This window comes from Rutidosis leptorrhynchoides, chromosome 11, assembly GCF_046630445.1.
Source record: "Rutidosis leptorrhynchoides isolate AG116_Rl617_1_P2 chromosome 11, CSIRO_AGI_Rlap_v1, whole genome shotgun sequence".
Classification (NCBI taxonomy): domain Eukaryota; kingdom Viridiplantae; phylum Streptophyta; class Magnoliopsida; order Asterales; family Asteraceae; genus Rutidosis; species Rutidosis leptorrhynchoides.
The window spans coordinates 18,935,040-18,953,339 of NC_092343.1; positions in this window are offsets into that span (position 1 = coordinate 18,935,040).

Here is an 18,300-nt window from a genome sequence, read left to right on the forward strand (position 1 = left end):
CTTTAAGGATGATAAGCAATTAATTTTCGACACTAAATGATAAGCAAAACTTTTGACATGCAGACACGGTCGAAGTCCAGACTCACTAATGCATTCTAACGACTATCAGTTAGACTCACTAATGTAAGACCTGGTTCGCTAAGACCACCGCTCTTGTAGTGACCCGAACTTTTCCATGTTTATATATATATATATATATATATATATATATATATATATATTAAATGAAGTTGTTATTTACATGATTAAGTGTTTCCAACATGTTAAGCAATCAAACATGTTATGACTTGATTAATTGAAATAGGTTTCATATAGACAATTGACCACCCAAGTTGACCGGTGATTCACGAATGTTAAAACTTGTAAAAACTATACGATGACATATATATGGTTATATATATAGTTAACATGATTTTATTATAAGTATGTATCTCAATAGGTATTTTAACAATGAGTTATATACATAAAAATGAGACTATTAATTTAAGAAACTCGAAAACGATATATATAACGATTATCGTTATAACAACGTCTTACTAGGTACATATGAATTATATTAAGATATTGATACACTTAGTTAATTATGTTAAATGATAAGTAAATATATTATTAAGTGTATTAACAATGAAATACATATGTAAAAATAAGACTACTAACTTAATGATTTCGAAACGAGACATATATGTAACGATTATCGTTGTAACGACATTTAACTGTATATATATCATACTAAGATATATTATATATCATAATATCATGATAATATAACAATTTAACATTACATTTGTTATAATAAACAATGGGTTAACAACATTCAACAAGATCGTTAACCTAAAGGTTTCAAAACAACATTTACATGTAACGACTAACGATGACTTAACGACTCAGTTAAAATGTATATACATGTAGTGTTTTAATATGTATTCATACACTTTTGAAAGACTTCAAGACACTTATCAAAATACTTCTACTTAACAAAAATGCTTACAATTACATCCTCGTTCAGTTTCATCAACAATTCTACTCGTATGCACCCGTATTCGTACTCGTACAATACACAACTTTTAGATGTATGTACTATTGGTATATACACTCCAATGATCAGCTCTTAGCAGCCCATTTGAGTCACCTAACACATGTGGGAACCATCATTTGGCAACTAGCATGAAATATCTCATAAAATTACAAAAATATGAGTAATCATTCATGACTTATTTACATGAAAACAAAATTACATATCCTTTATATCTAATCCATACACCAACGACCAAAAACACCTACAAACACTTTCATTCTTCAATTTTCTTCATCTAATTGATCTCTCTCAAGTTCTATCTTCAATTTCTAAGTGTTCTTCATAAATTCCAAAAGTTCTAGTTTCATAAAATCAAGAATACTTCCAAGATTGCAAGTTTACTTCCAAGTTTTCTAAATCCATTCCAAGTAATCATCCAAGATCAAGAAACATTTGTTACCTACAGTAGGTTATTTTTCTAATACAAGGTAATAATCATATTCAAACTTTAATTCAATTTCTATAACTATAACAATCTTATTTCGAGTGGAAATCTTACTTGAAATTGTTTTCGTGTCATGATTCTGCTTCAAGAACTTTCAAGCCATCCAAGGATCCTTTGAAGCTAGATCCATTTTTCTCATTTCCAGTAGGTTTATCCAAGGAACTTGAGGTAGTAATGATGTTCATAACATCATTCGATTCATACATATAAAGCTATCTTATTCGAAGGTTTAAACTTGTAATCACTAGAACATAGTTTAGTTAATTCTAAACTTGTTCGCAAATAAAAGTTAATCCTTCTAACTTGACTTTTAAAATCAACTAAACACATGTTCTATATCTATATGATATGCTAACTTAATGATTTAAAACCTGGAAACACGAAAAACACCGTAAAATCGGATTTACGCCGTCGTAGTAACACCGCGGGCTGTTTTGGGTTAGTTAATTAAAAACTATGATAAACTTTGATTTAAAAGTTGTTATTCTGGGAAAATGATTTTTATTATGAACATGAAACTATATCCAAAAATTATGCTTAAAATCAAAGTGGAAGTATGTTTTCTAAAATGGTCATCTAGACGTCGTTCTTTCGACTGAAATGACTACCTTTACAAAAACGACTTGTAACTTATGTTTCTGACTATACACATATACCTTTTCTATTTAAATTCATAAAATAGAGTTCAATATGAAACCATAGCAATTTGATTCACTCAAAACGGATTTAAAATGAAGAAGTTATGGGTAAAACAAGATTGGATAATTTTTCTCATTTTAGCTACGTGAAAATTGGTAACAAATCTATTCCAACCATAACTTAATCAACTTGTATTGTATATTATGTAATCTTGAGATACCATAGACATGTATACAATGTTTCGACCTATCATGTCGACACATCTATATATATTTCGGAACAACCATAGACACTCTATAAGTGAATGTTGGAGTTAGCAATACAGGGTTGAGGTTGATTCCAAAATATATATAGTTTGAGTTATGATCAATACTGAGATACGTATACACTGGGTCGTGGATTGATTCAAGATAATATTTATCGATTTATTTCTGTACATCTAACTGTGGACAACTAGTTGTAGGTTACTAACGAGGACAGCTGACTTAATAAACTTAAAACATCAAAATGTATTAAAAGTATTGTAAATATATTTTGAACATACTTTGATATATATGTATATATTGTTATAGGTTCGTGAATCAACCAGTGGCCAAGTCTTACTTCCCGACGAAGTAAAAATCTGTGAAAGTGAGTTATAGTCCCACTTTTAAAATCTAATATTTTTGGGATGAGAATACATGCAGGTTTTATAAATGATTTATAAAATAGACACAAGTACGTGAAACTACATTCTATGGTTGAATTATCGAAATCGAATATGCCCCCTTTTATTAAGTCTGGTAATCTAAGAATTAGGGAACAGACACCCTAATTGACGCGAATCCTAAAGATAGATCTATTGGGCCTATCAAACCCCATCCAAAGTACCGGATGCTTTAGTACTTCGAAATTTATATCATATCCGAAGGGTGTCCCGGAATGATGGGGATATTCTTATATATGCATCTTGTTAATGTCGGTTATCAGGTATTCACCATATGAATGATTTTTATCTCTATGTATGGGATGTGTATTGAAATATGAAATCTTGTGGTCTATTGTTACGATTTGATATATATAGGTTAAACCTATAACTCACCAACATTTTTGTTGACGTTTAAAGCATGTTTATTCTCAGGTGAATACTAAGAGCTTCCGCTGTTGCATACTAAAATAAGGACAAGATTTGGAGTCCATGTTTGTATGATATTGTGTAAAAACTGCATTCAAGAAACTGATTTCGATGTAACATATTTGTATTGTAAACCATTATGTAATGGTCGTATGTAAACAGGATATTTTAGATTATCATTATTTGATAATCTACATAAAGCTTTTTAAACCTTTATTTATGAAATAAAGGTTATGGTTTGTTTTAAAAATGAATGCAGTCTTTGAAAAACGTCTCATATAGAGGTCAAAACCTCGCAACGAAATCAATTAATATGGAATGTTTTTAATCAATAAGAACGGGACATTTCAGCTCTGATACCACATGTCATACCCCGTCCTAATCCATCTGGACGAAGTCATCAACATTTGGTCCCATTGCGATGATCGACTCCAAGTAATGTTTTTAAAATGAGCAAATTCACAGCGGAAGATTTCTTTCAGACCTGAGAATAAACATGCTTTCAAGTATCAACCAAAAGGTTGGTGAGTTCATAAGTTTATCGTAAATAATAAAATTCATCATTTTGATAGACCACAAGATTTAAATGCTGCATGGTACAAATGGGCCCGAATCCTATACCCACCTGTAATGTACATGCGATATCTTTTAAATACAGTACACCTTTCTCGTGTACGAAATCATCTTTAATAAATCTTAGCAACCGTACACATATCTTGTGCACAAAAATAACATACACATAACCTGTGCATAAAATCATTCTCTCGATACATAACATTCACTTTTCATTTCTTTCATAGCTTGGCTTGGTAACCGACCTTAACATATAATGCACATAATAATATCCCTAAAACAGAACATCTCGTCTGTATAATAATCATATAAACTTCGAAGTACTAAACACCACGCCCACTAGCCCTTCCGTCTTGCAAACATTCTGGGTGGGGGTGTTAAACTCGGTAGCTACCTTTTGGATTCGCGTAAATTAGGGCCATACCCGATTCTAATTCTTAGGTAACCAAGCAATAATAATCAGGGGAAAAATATTCACAACAATTAGTGGCAATTATCATGTCCACATAATTCAATAATAATCCACAGAACTTCTGTCTGCATAATAATTCATTTGAGGAATGTTTTGCTTGTGTCTATCTCGTCAAACATTTATAAAAGCATTTCATGTATTCGCAGTTCAAAAATATATTTCAAAAGCATTTAATAAAGCAGTTGTAAAAATAGCGCATGTATTCTCAGTCCCAAAAATGTAAAGAGTAAAAGGGAGCAAATGAACTCACCTAATGTATTTTGTAGTAAAAATACATATGACTATATTGAACAATGCAGGGTTGGCCTCGGATTAACGAACCTATATCAATTATTTATATTAACACATTGTAATCGAACATATTTATTTATTACAATTGTTATCTTAATAAATTATATGTTACATTAATAATTTAAATATATCTATTTTACATACTCTAAATAAATAAAATATATAATATAGTTTTATTAAATATATTTTTATATAACTAACTTTTATTGTAATTATTATGATAGGAATATTGGTAATAATAATAATAATATAATTTTAATAATAATAATAATGATTCTAGTAGTAAAAGTGTTAATAATAATATTGCTGTTAAAACTTAATAATAAAAGTAATGTTAATACTAATAATAACACTAATGATACTTTTAATAATAATAATAATAATAAAAATGATAAGTTTTCTAATAATGATAGTAATAATAAAAATGATAATAATAATAATTATAACATTAACAATAACAATAATACCAATAACACTAATAATAATAACAATAATAATAATAATAATAATAATAACAATAATAATAATAATAATACTAAAAGAATTTATACCTCAAAAGAATAGGATAAAAAAAAATGCCACCAGCAGGGTTTGAACCCACGACCTATTGATAACTCAAGAACATCCCAAACCATCCAAGCTAACTTGTTTATCTGATTTAACTCCTAGCTTGTTTCTATATAACCCAGTTATCAGTAGCCTGCTTGCATATTGGGTCACAGCCCAACATACATCGGCCCAACACTAGTTACAAGGTCCAATAGACCTGTTTTTGGGATGAATTAATTGTGGTTATTTAGGTGTAAGATCTTGCAGTCCGATAAACAAAAGAATATATATATAAATCGATCCAAATGCATGGTTTAATCTGTTGAGGTGAGGTTTTCGGGCTATGTAAAAATAATAATGGAAACACGAGTTGCAGCGGCTGTAACAACCATTCATCATCATCTTTTTCATCTTTGTGACAACATCATCACCTTTCCATTACCTATCTGTAATCATCATCATCTTAACCGTAAATCATCAACAGTATCATAATCGTCTTTATGTATCGCGATTTTTAAACAGAAAAACAGGTGGATATCATATCGGCTGTAGCAGCAAATATACAATTATCATCAAAATCGTCATCGCCACCTCATCTATTAAGTTTAAAAGTCACAATCGACTAATAGGATCTTTTAATTTATAAATCACTTGAAGCATTATTATAGACAAATATTTTTTTATGTGCAAGTGGTGTTAATTAGGCTGTATTATAAATTGGGTGGAAACCATATGTCTTCCATTAGCCTTACTTTATCATATTTTCACCTTTATCTCATCATCAATATGAACATCATCTATTATTATATTCATCGTGACATCAAAAGCATTATGAGAAATCATCTTCTTTTACTTGCCATCATCGTTATTGTTATAACAACAGGAGCAGCAGAAGAAATTCGATATAATAGCAGTACACCGGAACCAGAAAAATAGGTTGGTGATGATGTGGTGTTCGAATATTAAAAATAGAAGCATGGCAGCATTATCACGACAGTAGAAGGTGATAGTTGTTTGGTTTGGCCTTGTGGTGTTGTGAGTTCACAAGGAAAAACAGAAAGAAAGTTGTATTAGTAGTGATTACGTGGAAGGTGATTTAGTTGTGGTTTTTGGAGGTGGGTGTTGGTTTTCGCATACCGAACAGGAGACTAACGATTTGTTTGGGTTTTTGGGTTTCAATCGAATGGGTGGTCTTGTGATGGTGGGTTTCGATGAAGCAAGAATGGTTTGTTGTTTGGTCTCGGTTTAATAGAAAAACCCTATCAACCTTAAGGTAATAGTTAAAGGGTGTTCTAGATGATTGAATGGTGGTGTAAGTCATGGGTGTGGTTTGGATGGATTTTCAAACCGTAAACATGAGTAGTAACGTGGTTTGCAGAAACATTGCAGAAAAAGAAATAAGTTCAAAGGTTGTGGGTTCGAGCTAAGAGAAATATTAGAGAGGGAGAATGAGAGAGATTGAGATGGTAGTTACCATTTGTTCTTGTTAAGTTCCTATTAGCCGTCCTGGACAGATACATGGATCGATTAGGAGGCTTCGGTGGTGTTGGTGGTGATGGAGTGAGTTGTGGTGGCGTTTAACGATGGGTGGTGGAGACTTGTACTTAAGAAGACAGCAACTAAATGATTCAGTTTGGTATTCATGTTGCAAGTTGAAATGGGAAACATCAAATATAGTGGGTTAGATAGAAGTGGTGAGGTGTACCCCTATTCTGCACATAGAGGAATATTCAAATGAGACCAAGTTTTAAGTTGAGATTCAAGGGACCAATCAGATTGCGACACGTGGCGCGATAATCACATGTAATTGGAAAAAAAAATTCAAAAAATTGTTTTTTTTCGAAAAAAAATTTCAAAAATTTTGTTTTCGAAATTTTTTTTTTCAATCACATGTGATTAAATTTGACATGCAGTAAATCACATGTGATTGGGCATGCCAATCACATGTGATTGTAAAACCCAATCACATGTGATTATTGCATGCCAAATCCAATCACATGTGATTGAAAAATAAAATTCAGTAAAATGACGAATAATGACGAATTTCACTAAATTTGTGCTATCAAACACCAAGTTTTGGATCAAAACTTGATCAAATCACCGAATTAACGTCTAAAATTTTGAAGATATGATCACGAAACGCTAACAAACTTGATCAAATCACCGAATTAAAGTATGTTTCCAGTTGAAAATTTTTTAAAAAAATTGTAATTTTTTTAATCACATTTGATTTTATTTGATATGCAGAATCACATGTGATTGAGTTCCACAATCACATGTGATTGGGTTTTACAATCACATGTGATTGGATTTGACATGCTAAATAAAAAAAAAAAATTCATAAAAAAAAAATTTCGAAAATATTTTTTTTTTAAATTTAAAAAAAAAATTTTAAAATTTTTTTAAAATTTTTTTCCAATCACATGTGATTGTCGCGCCACATGTCGCGCTCTGATTGGACCATTGAATTTCAAGCAAATTTTTGGTTTCAAATGAATACAACTCTATGCACATATGTATATATTTCTAAAAAGTAATCAATCAACTACAGTGACGTTCAATCACCAATTTTTATTCTTAACTCATTTTACGTTTATATGTATATTATATTATATATATATATATATATATATATATATATATATATATATATATATATATATATATATATATATATATATATATATATATATATATATATATATATATATAGCAGTGAAGAAAAATCACAATTCAAGTACAGTGAAATCCAACGAATTAATCAATTAGGCACAGTAATCACATAATTTAAATTGCAAAGAGATGATGAACAATGTCATCCCATGTTCCACTTTCAATTCAATTATGCATATGAACGTTTAATTTTATTTTTTAATATTGAGCTAGTGGGTTAGTTAATGTAGTGGAGAATCAAGTTGTCTTACAATATATATAGCAAAAGAATAATATAATACATTTAACTTTTAAGAAAGAAACGTGTGTAATGAATGAAGACAATAAGTAGCCTAAGAATTTATAAAAACTCATTTTCGAATCGTCGTTTATCTTAAAATTATATAAGTTTGAATTAAACTTCTCTAATATCAATCGGGACGTCAAACTAGTATTACAATCATTTAATATTTATTTTTAATTTTTAATATACTTATTTATAATAGAGATATATTTTAAATAATAATTATTATAATATCCTATTTTTATTTTATTAAATTTTTAATAATACAACATATAATACTTCAAATTATATTTCGAATTATTATTTATATATCTATATACACACATATCTATTTACAATTAATTGTTCGTGAATCATCGGGAACATTCGAAGGTCAATTGAATCCATGTAAACAGTTCAAAAATTTTAAGACTCAACTTTATAAACTTTGCTTATCGTGTCGAGATCATATAAAGATTAAGTTTAAATTTGATCGAAAATTTCCGGGTCGTCACACATAAGCAGGTTTATCGTCAATAAGAAACGTACCCGTAACAAGCTCCGGGTCTTCCTGCGCTTCTGCCGCGTTTATGTTGAAAACTCTCCCACGGTTTTACCCATTATTATTTTCCCAATTTGGGCACGTAGTTTTGTAGTGGCCCGTCTTCCCGCATCCGAAACAAGTAACGTGGGCATTATTTGTTTCTCTAATTCTGTTATTCATCAGTCCGTAGACCTCACACTTTTTCGCACTATGACCATTTCTTTTACACTTGGTACAAAATGTCGAACAGAATCCTGAGTGATTCTCTTCACATCTTAAACATTTATTGTTCTGATTGTTGTTGCCAATGTTGTTATTGAGGTTGTTGTTGGGATTGTTATTGTTGTTGAAACGGTTGTTGTTGGAACGATTGTTGTAGTTGTTGTTGTTGTTGTTGTTGTTGTTGGGATAGTTTTTGTTGCGGTTATTGCCGCGAAAAAAATTGCATTTTTTTTTGTGATTTTGGGGTTGGTTGTTGATATGATAGTTACTGTTGTTGTATTCGTGACCCTTATCACTGGTTTCCTCCCACTTTCTTTTGAGTTGTTTCGTGTTGACCTCATCGACCGCTTGCTTTTTCATTCTCCCTTCGATCTGGTTTACGAGCTTGTGAGCCATTCGACTTGCCTTTTGTATGGAGGCAGGTTCGTTTGAACTCACATCTTCCTGGATCCTTTCTGGTAACCCTTTTACAAACGCGTCAATCTTTTCTTCTTCATCTTCAAACGCTTTTGGACACAATAGGCACAATTCTGTGAATCTTCGTTCGTACGTAGTAACGTCGAAATATCGCGTTTGTAATCCTCTAAGCTCCGCCTTGAGCTTATTGACCTCATTCCTGGGACAGTACTTCTCATTTATCAAGTGCTTGAATGCTGACCACAGTAGTGCGTAAGCAACATCTTGTCCCACCTGCTCAAGATAGGTGTTCCACCATGTTAACGCAACACCAGTGAAGGTGTGCATAGCGTACTTCACCTTGTCTTCCTCAACACACTTACTTATAGCAAACACCGATTCGACCTTTTCAGTCCACCGTTTTAATCCGATTGGACCCTCGGTTCCATCGAATTCCAACGGTTTGCAGGCAGTGAATTCTTTGTAGGAACATCCGACACAATTTCTTGTGGCGTTTGTTCCATTACTAGTTACAGAGTTATTATTGTTATTATGCATCGCAGCCTGTACTGCGGCTATGTTTGCAGTAAGAAAGGTGCGGAACTCTTCTTCGTTCATACTCATGGTATGTCGAGTAGTTGGTGCCATTTCCTTCAAATATAGTCAAAAGAAACGAGTTAATCATATAGAATATCAAGAGTAGTTAATAGTATTTCGTAGCATAATATGAACTTATTTATAAAAGCTCTTTCTTCATATTAGCGTTTTATAATTTTTAATTCGGGTAGTACCTACCCGTTAAGTTCATACTTAGTAGCTAATATACCAATTCAACTACTACAATTCTATATGAAAAACTAATCATAAAAAAATATCATATTCAAACTTTTATACAATAACTTGAAAACTTACAATACCGCTATTTTACATATAACATGAAATATAGCACATAAAAACTTTGATACAAAGTAGTTGCGAAGATAATTCTAGTTAATACGCAAGGCGTTTGTAGTGACCAGAACTTTTCCGAACCTTTCTATGATTATATGTTTAATGAAAACTATATTTGCATGATTAAATGTTTCCAACATGTTAAGCAATCAAACTTGTTAAGACTTGGTTAATTGAAACGGAAATTAAGTAAATGTTTGATCACCCAGTTTGACCGATGATTCAAGAACGCTATAAGTTGTATATGACATGATGATACATATATGGATAAATATATATGTTTAACATGATATAATGATAATCAAGTATCTCATTAAATATAGTAACAATGAGTTATATACATAAAAATGAGACTATTGACGTAAGAAACTCGAAACGATATATATAACGGTTATCATTATAACCACGTCTTATTAAATACATGTGAATCACATTAAGATATTGTTACACTATAATTAACATGATAAAATGATAAATAAATATATCATTAAGGGTGTTAACAATGAACTACATAAGTAAAAACAAGACTACTAATTTAAAGATTTCGAAACGAGACATATACGTAACAATTATCGTTGTAACGAGATTTTAAAGTATATATATCATATTAAGATATATTCATATATCATGTTAACATGATAATATAACAATTTAACATCTCATATGATATAAGAAACAATGGATTAACAACATTAAATGAGATCGTTAACTTAAAGGTTTCAAAACAACACTTACATGTAACGACTATCAATGGCTAAACGAATTAATTAAAATGTATATACATGTAATATATTTAAATGTATTTGATCACTTTTTAAAGACTTCAAGACATATATCAAAGTACTTCCAGTTAAAAAAAATACTTACAATTACATTCTCATTCATTTTCATCAACAATTCTACTCGTATGCACCCGTATTCGTACTCGTAGAATACGTAGCTTCTAGATGTATGTACTATTGCTATATACACTCCAATGATCAGCTCTTAGCAGCCTTAATGAGTCACCTAAACATGTGGGAACCATCATTTGGCAACTAGTATGAAATATCTAACAAAAATACAAAGTAATGGAGGCTATATGACAAAGGGTTAATCACGTTTTCACTCACTCACCATAACACTTCCATTTTTCAATTTTTATGAATCAAATTACTCTCTCAAGTGTTCTTCATTTATTCTAAGTGTTCTTCATCTTTTTCTTCATAATCTAGCTCAATCTAGTTCATAAATCCTAAACTAGATCAACATACAAAACAACAACTCTAGAAAACACCAAGAACACTTTCAAGTTTGCTAGCTCACTTCCAATCTTGTAAGGTGATCATCCAACCTCAATAAATCTTTATTGTTTACAGCAGGATATCATTCTAATTCAAGGTAATACTCATATTCAAACTTTGGTTCAATTTCTATAACTATAACAATCTTATTTCAAGTGATGATCTTACTTGAACTTGTTTTCGTGTCATGATTCTGCTTCAAGAACTTTCAAGCCATCCAAGGATCCTTTGAAGCTAGATCCATTTTTCCCATTTCCAGTAGGTTTTTCCAGAAAACTTGAGGTAGTAATGATGTTCTTAACATCATTCGATTCATACATAAAAAGCTGTCTTAGTCGACGTTGTAAACTTGTAATCACTAGAACATAGTTTAGTTAATTCTAAACTTGTTCGCAAACAAAGTTAATCCTTCTAACTACACTTTTAAAATCAACTAAACACATGTTCTATATCTATATGATATGCTAACTTAATGATTTAAAACCCGAAACACGATAAACACCATAAAACCGGATTTACGCCGTCGTAGTACAACCGGGGGCTGTTTTTGTTTGGATAATTAAAAACTATGAAAAACTTTAATTTAAAAGCTATACTTCTGAGAAAATGATATTTCTTATGAACATGAAACCATATACAAAAATCATGGTTAAACTCAAAGTGAAAGTATGTTTTTCAAAACAGTCATCAAGATGTCGTTCTTTCAACGGAAATGACTATGTACTATGACGACTTGTAACTTGTATTTCTGACTATAATCTAATACTTTTTCTGTTTAGTTTCATAAGTTAAGTTCAATACGAAACCGTGTCCGCTTAAATCACTCAAAACGGATTAGAAACGAAGAAATGACGAGTAAAACAAAATTGGTAAAAACTACTCATTTTAGCTACGTGAAAATTGGTAACAAATCTATTCCAACCATAACTTAATCAACTTATATTGTATATTATGTAATCTTGAAATACCATAGACACGTATACAATGTTTCGACCTATCATGTCGACACATCTATATATATTGCGGAACAACCATAGACACTCTATATGTGAATGTTTGAGTTAGCTATACAGGGTTGAGGTTGATTCCAAAATATATATAGTTTGAGTTGTGATCAATACTGAGATATATATACACTGGGTCGTGGATTGATTCAAGATATATATTAAGTTATTCATGTACGATAAATTATGGAACTTCTAACGTTGGACTGCTAACTGGACAACTAAAAATCATCAACACGTAATAAAGAAAATATTGTGAATATATTTTGATCATATTTTGATATATGTATATAATGTTATAGGTTCGTGAATCAACCCGTGGCCAAGTCTAAATTCTCGACGAAGTGATAATTTGTGAAAGTGAGCTATAGTCCCACTTTTAAAATCTAATATTTTTGGGATGAGAATACATGCAGTTTTATAAATGCTTTACAAAATAGACACAAGTAATCGAAACTACGTTCTATGGTTGAATGTTCGAATTTAGATATGTCCCTTATAGTCTGGTAATCTAAGAATTAGTAAACCGATCTACTAATTGATGCGAATCCTAAAGATAGATCTATGGACTTGGACAAGTCCCATCCAAAGTACCGGATGTTTTAGTACTTCGATTTTAATCATGTCCGAGGTTGTCCCGGAATGATGGGGATATTCTATATGCATCTTGTTAATGTCGGTTACCAGGTGTTTACCATATGAATGATTTTATCTCTGCAGTTTGTGAATGCCTGATTTGAGATGGTTGTTATGAAAAATGAAATCTTGTGGTCTATTATTATTATGATTTGATAAATGTAGAAATTAAACCTATAACTCACCAACATTTTTGTTGATGTTTAAAGCATGTTTATTCTCAGGTGATTATTAAGAGCTTCCGCTGTCGCATACTTAAATAAGGACAAGATTTGGAGTCCATGCTTGTTTGATATTGTGTAAAAACTGCATTCAAGAAACTTATTTCAATGTAACATAGTTGTATTGTAAACCATTATGTAATGGTCGTGTGTAAACAGGATATTTTAGATTATCATTATTTGATAATCTACGTAAAGCTTTTTAAACCTTTATTGATGAAATAAAGGTTATGGTTTGTTTTAAAAATGAATGCAGTCTTTGAAAAACGTCTCATATAGAGGTCAAAACCTCGCAACGAAATCAAGTAATATGGAACGTTTTTAATCAATAAGAACAGGACATTTCAGTTGGTATCAGAGCGTTGGTCTTAGAGAACCAGAATTTTGCATTAGTGTGTCTTATCGAGTTTGTTAGGATGTATTAGTGAGTCTGGACTTCGACCATGTTTACTTGAAAAATGATTGCTTAACAAATTTTGTTGGAAACTATATATTTTTAACATGTGAATATTATGTGATATATTAATCTCTTAACGTGTTTGATATTATGTGATAGATGTCTACCTCAAGTACAAGTCCGATTGACTCACCTAATAATAATGAAGATTCAAATGTAATTTGGAATGATTCGTGGACTGATTCACAAGTTCCCAAAGAGGAACCGGAAGAAGAATCGGAACTGGAAGAAGAATCGGAACCGGAAGAGGAGGAACCGGAGGAGGAGGAACCGGAAGAAGAAATAGAACCGGTGGGGGAAATAATAAAACAGTTAAGTAAAAGAAAATCCTCAACCAACCGACCAAGGTTAATTATGGTCAATGGTGTTTCTGCCAAGGAAGCAAAATATTGGGAGGATTACCAATTCTCCGATGAATCGGATCTCGACGAGGATTCCGATGATGTTATAGAAATTACCCCAACTGAATTTAAAAAGGCAAAAGAAAATAATAAGGGAAAGGGCATAAAAATAGAGAAATCTAATTTCAACCCCGATGAACTTTATATGTATCGTCAACCCCCGAATTCCTTAAGTTGTAACAATGACCCGGGAACCTCTAAACCACCAGGTTTTTCTAAATCATTGTGGAAAACAACAGCTCGTATTAGGGGAACATCATATATCCCTAAAAACTTAGCATAAAGAACCAAGTTCGAAGAAGAAGAAACGAGTGAGTCGGAATAAGATAGTTGTACTCGTGCGGTGTAATATATGTAATATAGTGTACTTATGCTTTACGATATATGTAAAAATTGCTTGTATTAATAAGTATCTTTTATGAATCTAACTCTTGTCTATTTTACAGTATAAAAACACAAAATGGATAGACAACCCAATATTTTAGAAGACTTACCCGGAGACATGATTGATGAAATCTTGTCTAGAGTCGGTCAGAATTCCTCGGCACAGCTATTTATGGCAAAATCAGTTTGTAAGACATTCGAAGAACGTTCCAAGAATGCCTTGGTTTATAAAAGGCTTTCATTTAAAAGATGGGGGATATCACATTGGGAAATCCATAAGTTACGATGTGTTTACTTTGACGCATATATTGCGGGGAACCCAAATGCTATTTTACGCAACGGGTTAAGAAATTATTTTGACTCAATATATCCGAATATAGGACTTTGTGATTTATAAAAAGCTGCTAACATGCAACATAAAGAAGCATGTTATACTTACGGGTTATTAATGTTCGCTTCTCACCAAAGTGAGAAAAAGAACATCGGACTACAACTATTAAACAAAACGTTCCCACAAGTGACGGAGTCGGTAATTGGGGTAAGAAATGAGGTTTTTAGGTTATTACGAGACTGTTGGTCATTACGTAACCTTCATCCTTTTGACGAGATTACAACACGTTGTTTTACTATCGGTCACAATGGTTATGTTCCACAAGACCAAGGATGGGAAGTGGTATTAGTAAAACCAGAATGCATGACTTGTTTCTGGACGTATGAATTACGTGTCTTTATTGCCTTTACTGAACGCCTTGCGTATTAACTAGAATTATCTTAGCAACTACTTTGTATCAAAGTTTTTATGTGCTATATTTCATGCTATATGTAAAATAGCGGTATTGTAAGTTTGTAAGTTGTTGTATAAAAGTTTGAATATGAAATATATTTTTTTTAGTTTTTCATATAGAATTGTAGTAGTTGAAATGGTATATTAGCTACCAAGTATGAGCTTAACGGGTAGGTACTACCCGAATTAAAAATTATAAAATGCTAATATGAAGAAAGAGCTTTTATAAATAAGTTCATATTATGCTACGAAATACTATTACCTACTCTTGATATTCTATATGATTAGCTCGTTTCTTTTGGCTATTTTTGAAGGAAATGGCACCAACTACTCGACATACCGTGAGTATGAACGAAGAGGAGTTTCATACCTTTCTTGCTGCAAACATAGCCGCAGTACAGGCCGCGATGCATAATAACAACAATAACTCTGAAACTAGCAATGGAACAAACTCCACAAGAACTCGTGTCGGATGTTCCTACAAAGAATTCACTGCCTGCAAACCGCTGAAATTCGATGGAACCGAGGGTCCAATCGGAATAAAACGATGGATTGAAAAGGTCGAATCGGTATTTGCTATAAGTAAGTGTACTGAAGAAGACAAGGTGAAATACGCTACGCATACCTTCACAGGTGCTGCGTTAACATGGTGGAACACCTACGTCGAGCAGGTGGGACAAGATGCTGCTTACGCACTACCGTGGTCAGCATTCAAGCACTTAGTAAACGAGAAATACCGTCCCAGGAATGAGGTTAATAAACTCAAGGCGGAGCTTAGAGGGTTACAAACGCAAGGTTTCGACATTACCACATACGAACGAAGATTTACAGAATTGTGCTTATTGTGTCCAAGAGCATTCGAGGATGAGGAAGAAAAGATCGACGCGTTTGTAAAAGGGTTACTAGAAAGAATCCAGGAAGATGTGAGTTCAAACGAACCTGCCTCCATACAAAAGGCAAGTCGAATGACTCACAAGCTCGTAAACCAGATCGAAGGGAGAATGAAAAAGAAAGCGGCCGAAGAGGTCAACACGAAACAACTCAAGAGAAAGTGGGAAGAAACCAGTGACAAGGGTCACGAATACAATAACTATCGTATCAACAACTAACCCCAAAATTACAACAACAAGCGCACCTTTTTTCACAGTAACCGCAACAAAAACCATCCCAACAACAACTACAACAATCGTTCCAACAACAACCGTTTCAACAACAATAAAAATCCCAACAACAACCTCAATAACAATAATGGCAACAACAATCAGAACAATAAATGTCTAAGATGTGAAGAGAATCACTCAGGGTTCTGCATGACATTTTGCACCAAGTGTAAAAGAAATGGTCATGGCGCGGCAAAGTGTGAGGTCTACGGACTAAAGTTTCACAAGACTAATGGAACAAATAGTGTTGGAACAAATAATGCCAACGTTGTTTGTTATAAATGTGGAAAACCGGGCCACATGATTAGAAATTGCCAAAACCAAGGAAATACTAATGGGCAAAGCCGTGGAAGAGTCTTCAACATCAACGCAGCAGAAGCACAGGAAGACCCAGAGCTTGTTACGGGTACGTTTCTTATTGACGATAAACCTGCTTATGTTTTATTTGATTCGGGTGCGGATAAAAGCAATATGAGTAGAGATTTTTGTGCTAAACTAAGCGGTCCATTGATGCCTATGAATAATAAATTTTTACTCGAATTAGCAAACGGTAACTTAATGTCAGCAGATAAAATATGTCAGGATCGTGAAATTAAACTGGTTGGTGAAACGTTTAAGATAAATTTGATACCGGTAGTGTTAGGGAGTTTTGTTGTGATAATCGGCATGGATTGGATGAAAAAGGAGAGAGCAGAGGTCGTGTGTTACGAAAATGCGATTCGCATTGTACGAGAAGAAGGAAAACCTTTAATGGTGTACGGAGAAAAGAGCAACGCAAAGTTAAATCTTATTAGTAACCTGAAGGCGCAAAAACTAATAAGAAAAGGTTGCTATGCCATTCTAGCACATGTCGAGAACGTGCAAACCGAAGAAAAGAACATCAATGATGTTCCCGTCATAAAAGAATTTCCCGACGTATTTCCAAAAGAATTACCGGGAGTACGCCCCACATCGATCCATTGAATTTCAAATAGATCTTGTACCAGGAGCAGCACCCATAGCTCGTGCTCCATACAGACTCGCACACATCGAAATGAAGGAACTCCAAAGTCAATTACAAGAACTTTTGGAGCGTGGTTTCATTCAACCAAGCACATCACCATGGGGAGCACCGGTATTGTTTGTCAAAAAGAAGGATGGTTCGTTCAGATTGTGCATCGACTACAGAGAATTGAACAAACTTACCATCAAGAACCGTTACCCACTACCGAGAATCGACGACTTATTTGATCAACTACAAGGCTCGTCGGTTTATTCAAAGATTGATTTATGTTTTGGATATCATCAAATTGAGGTGAAGAAGGACGATATTCCGAAGACTACTTTCAGAACACGTAATGGTCATTACGAGTTTATGGTCATGCTGTTTGGTTTAACTAATGCACCAGCTGTGTTCATGGACCTCATGAACCGAGTGTGTGGACCATACCTTGACAAGTTTGTCATTGTTTTCATTTATGACATACTTATTTACTCAAAGAATGATCAAGAGAACGAAGAACATTTGAGAAAAGTGTTGGAGTTATTGAGGAAGGAAAAATTGTACGCTAAGTTTTCAAAGTGTGCATTTTGGTTGGAAGAAGTTCAATTCCTCGGTCACATAGTGAACAAAGAAGGTATTAAGGTGGATCCGGCAAAGATTGAAACTATTGAAAAGTGGGAAACCCCGAAAACTCCGAAGCATATACGCCAATTTTTAGGATTGGCCGGTTACTACAGAAGATTCATCCAAGATTTTTCCAGAATAGCAAAACCCTTAACTGC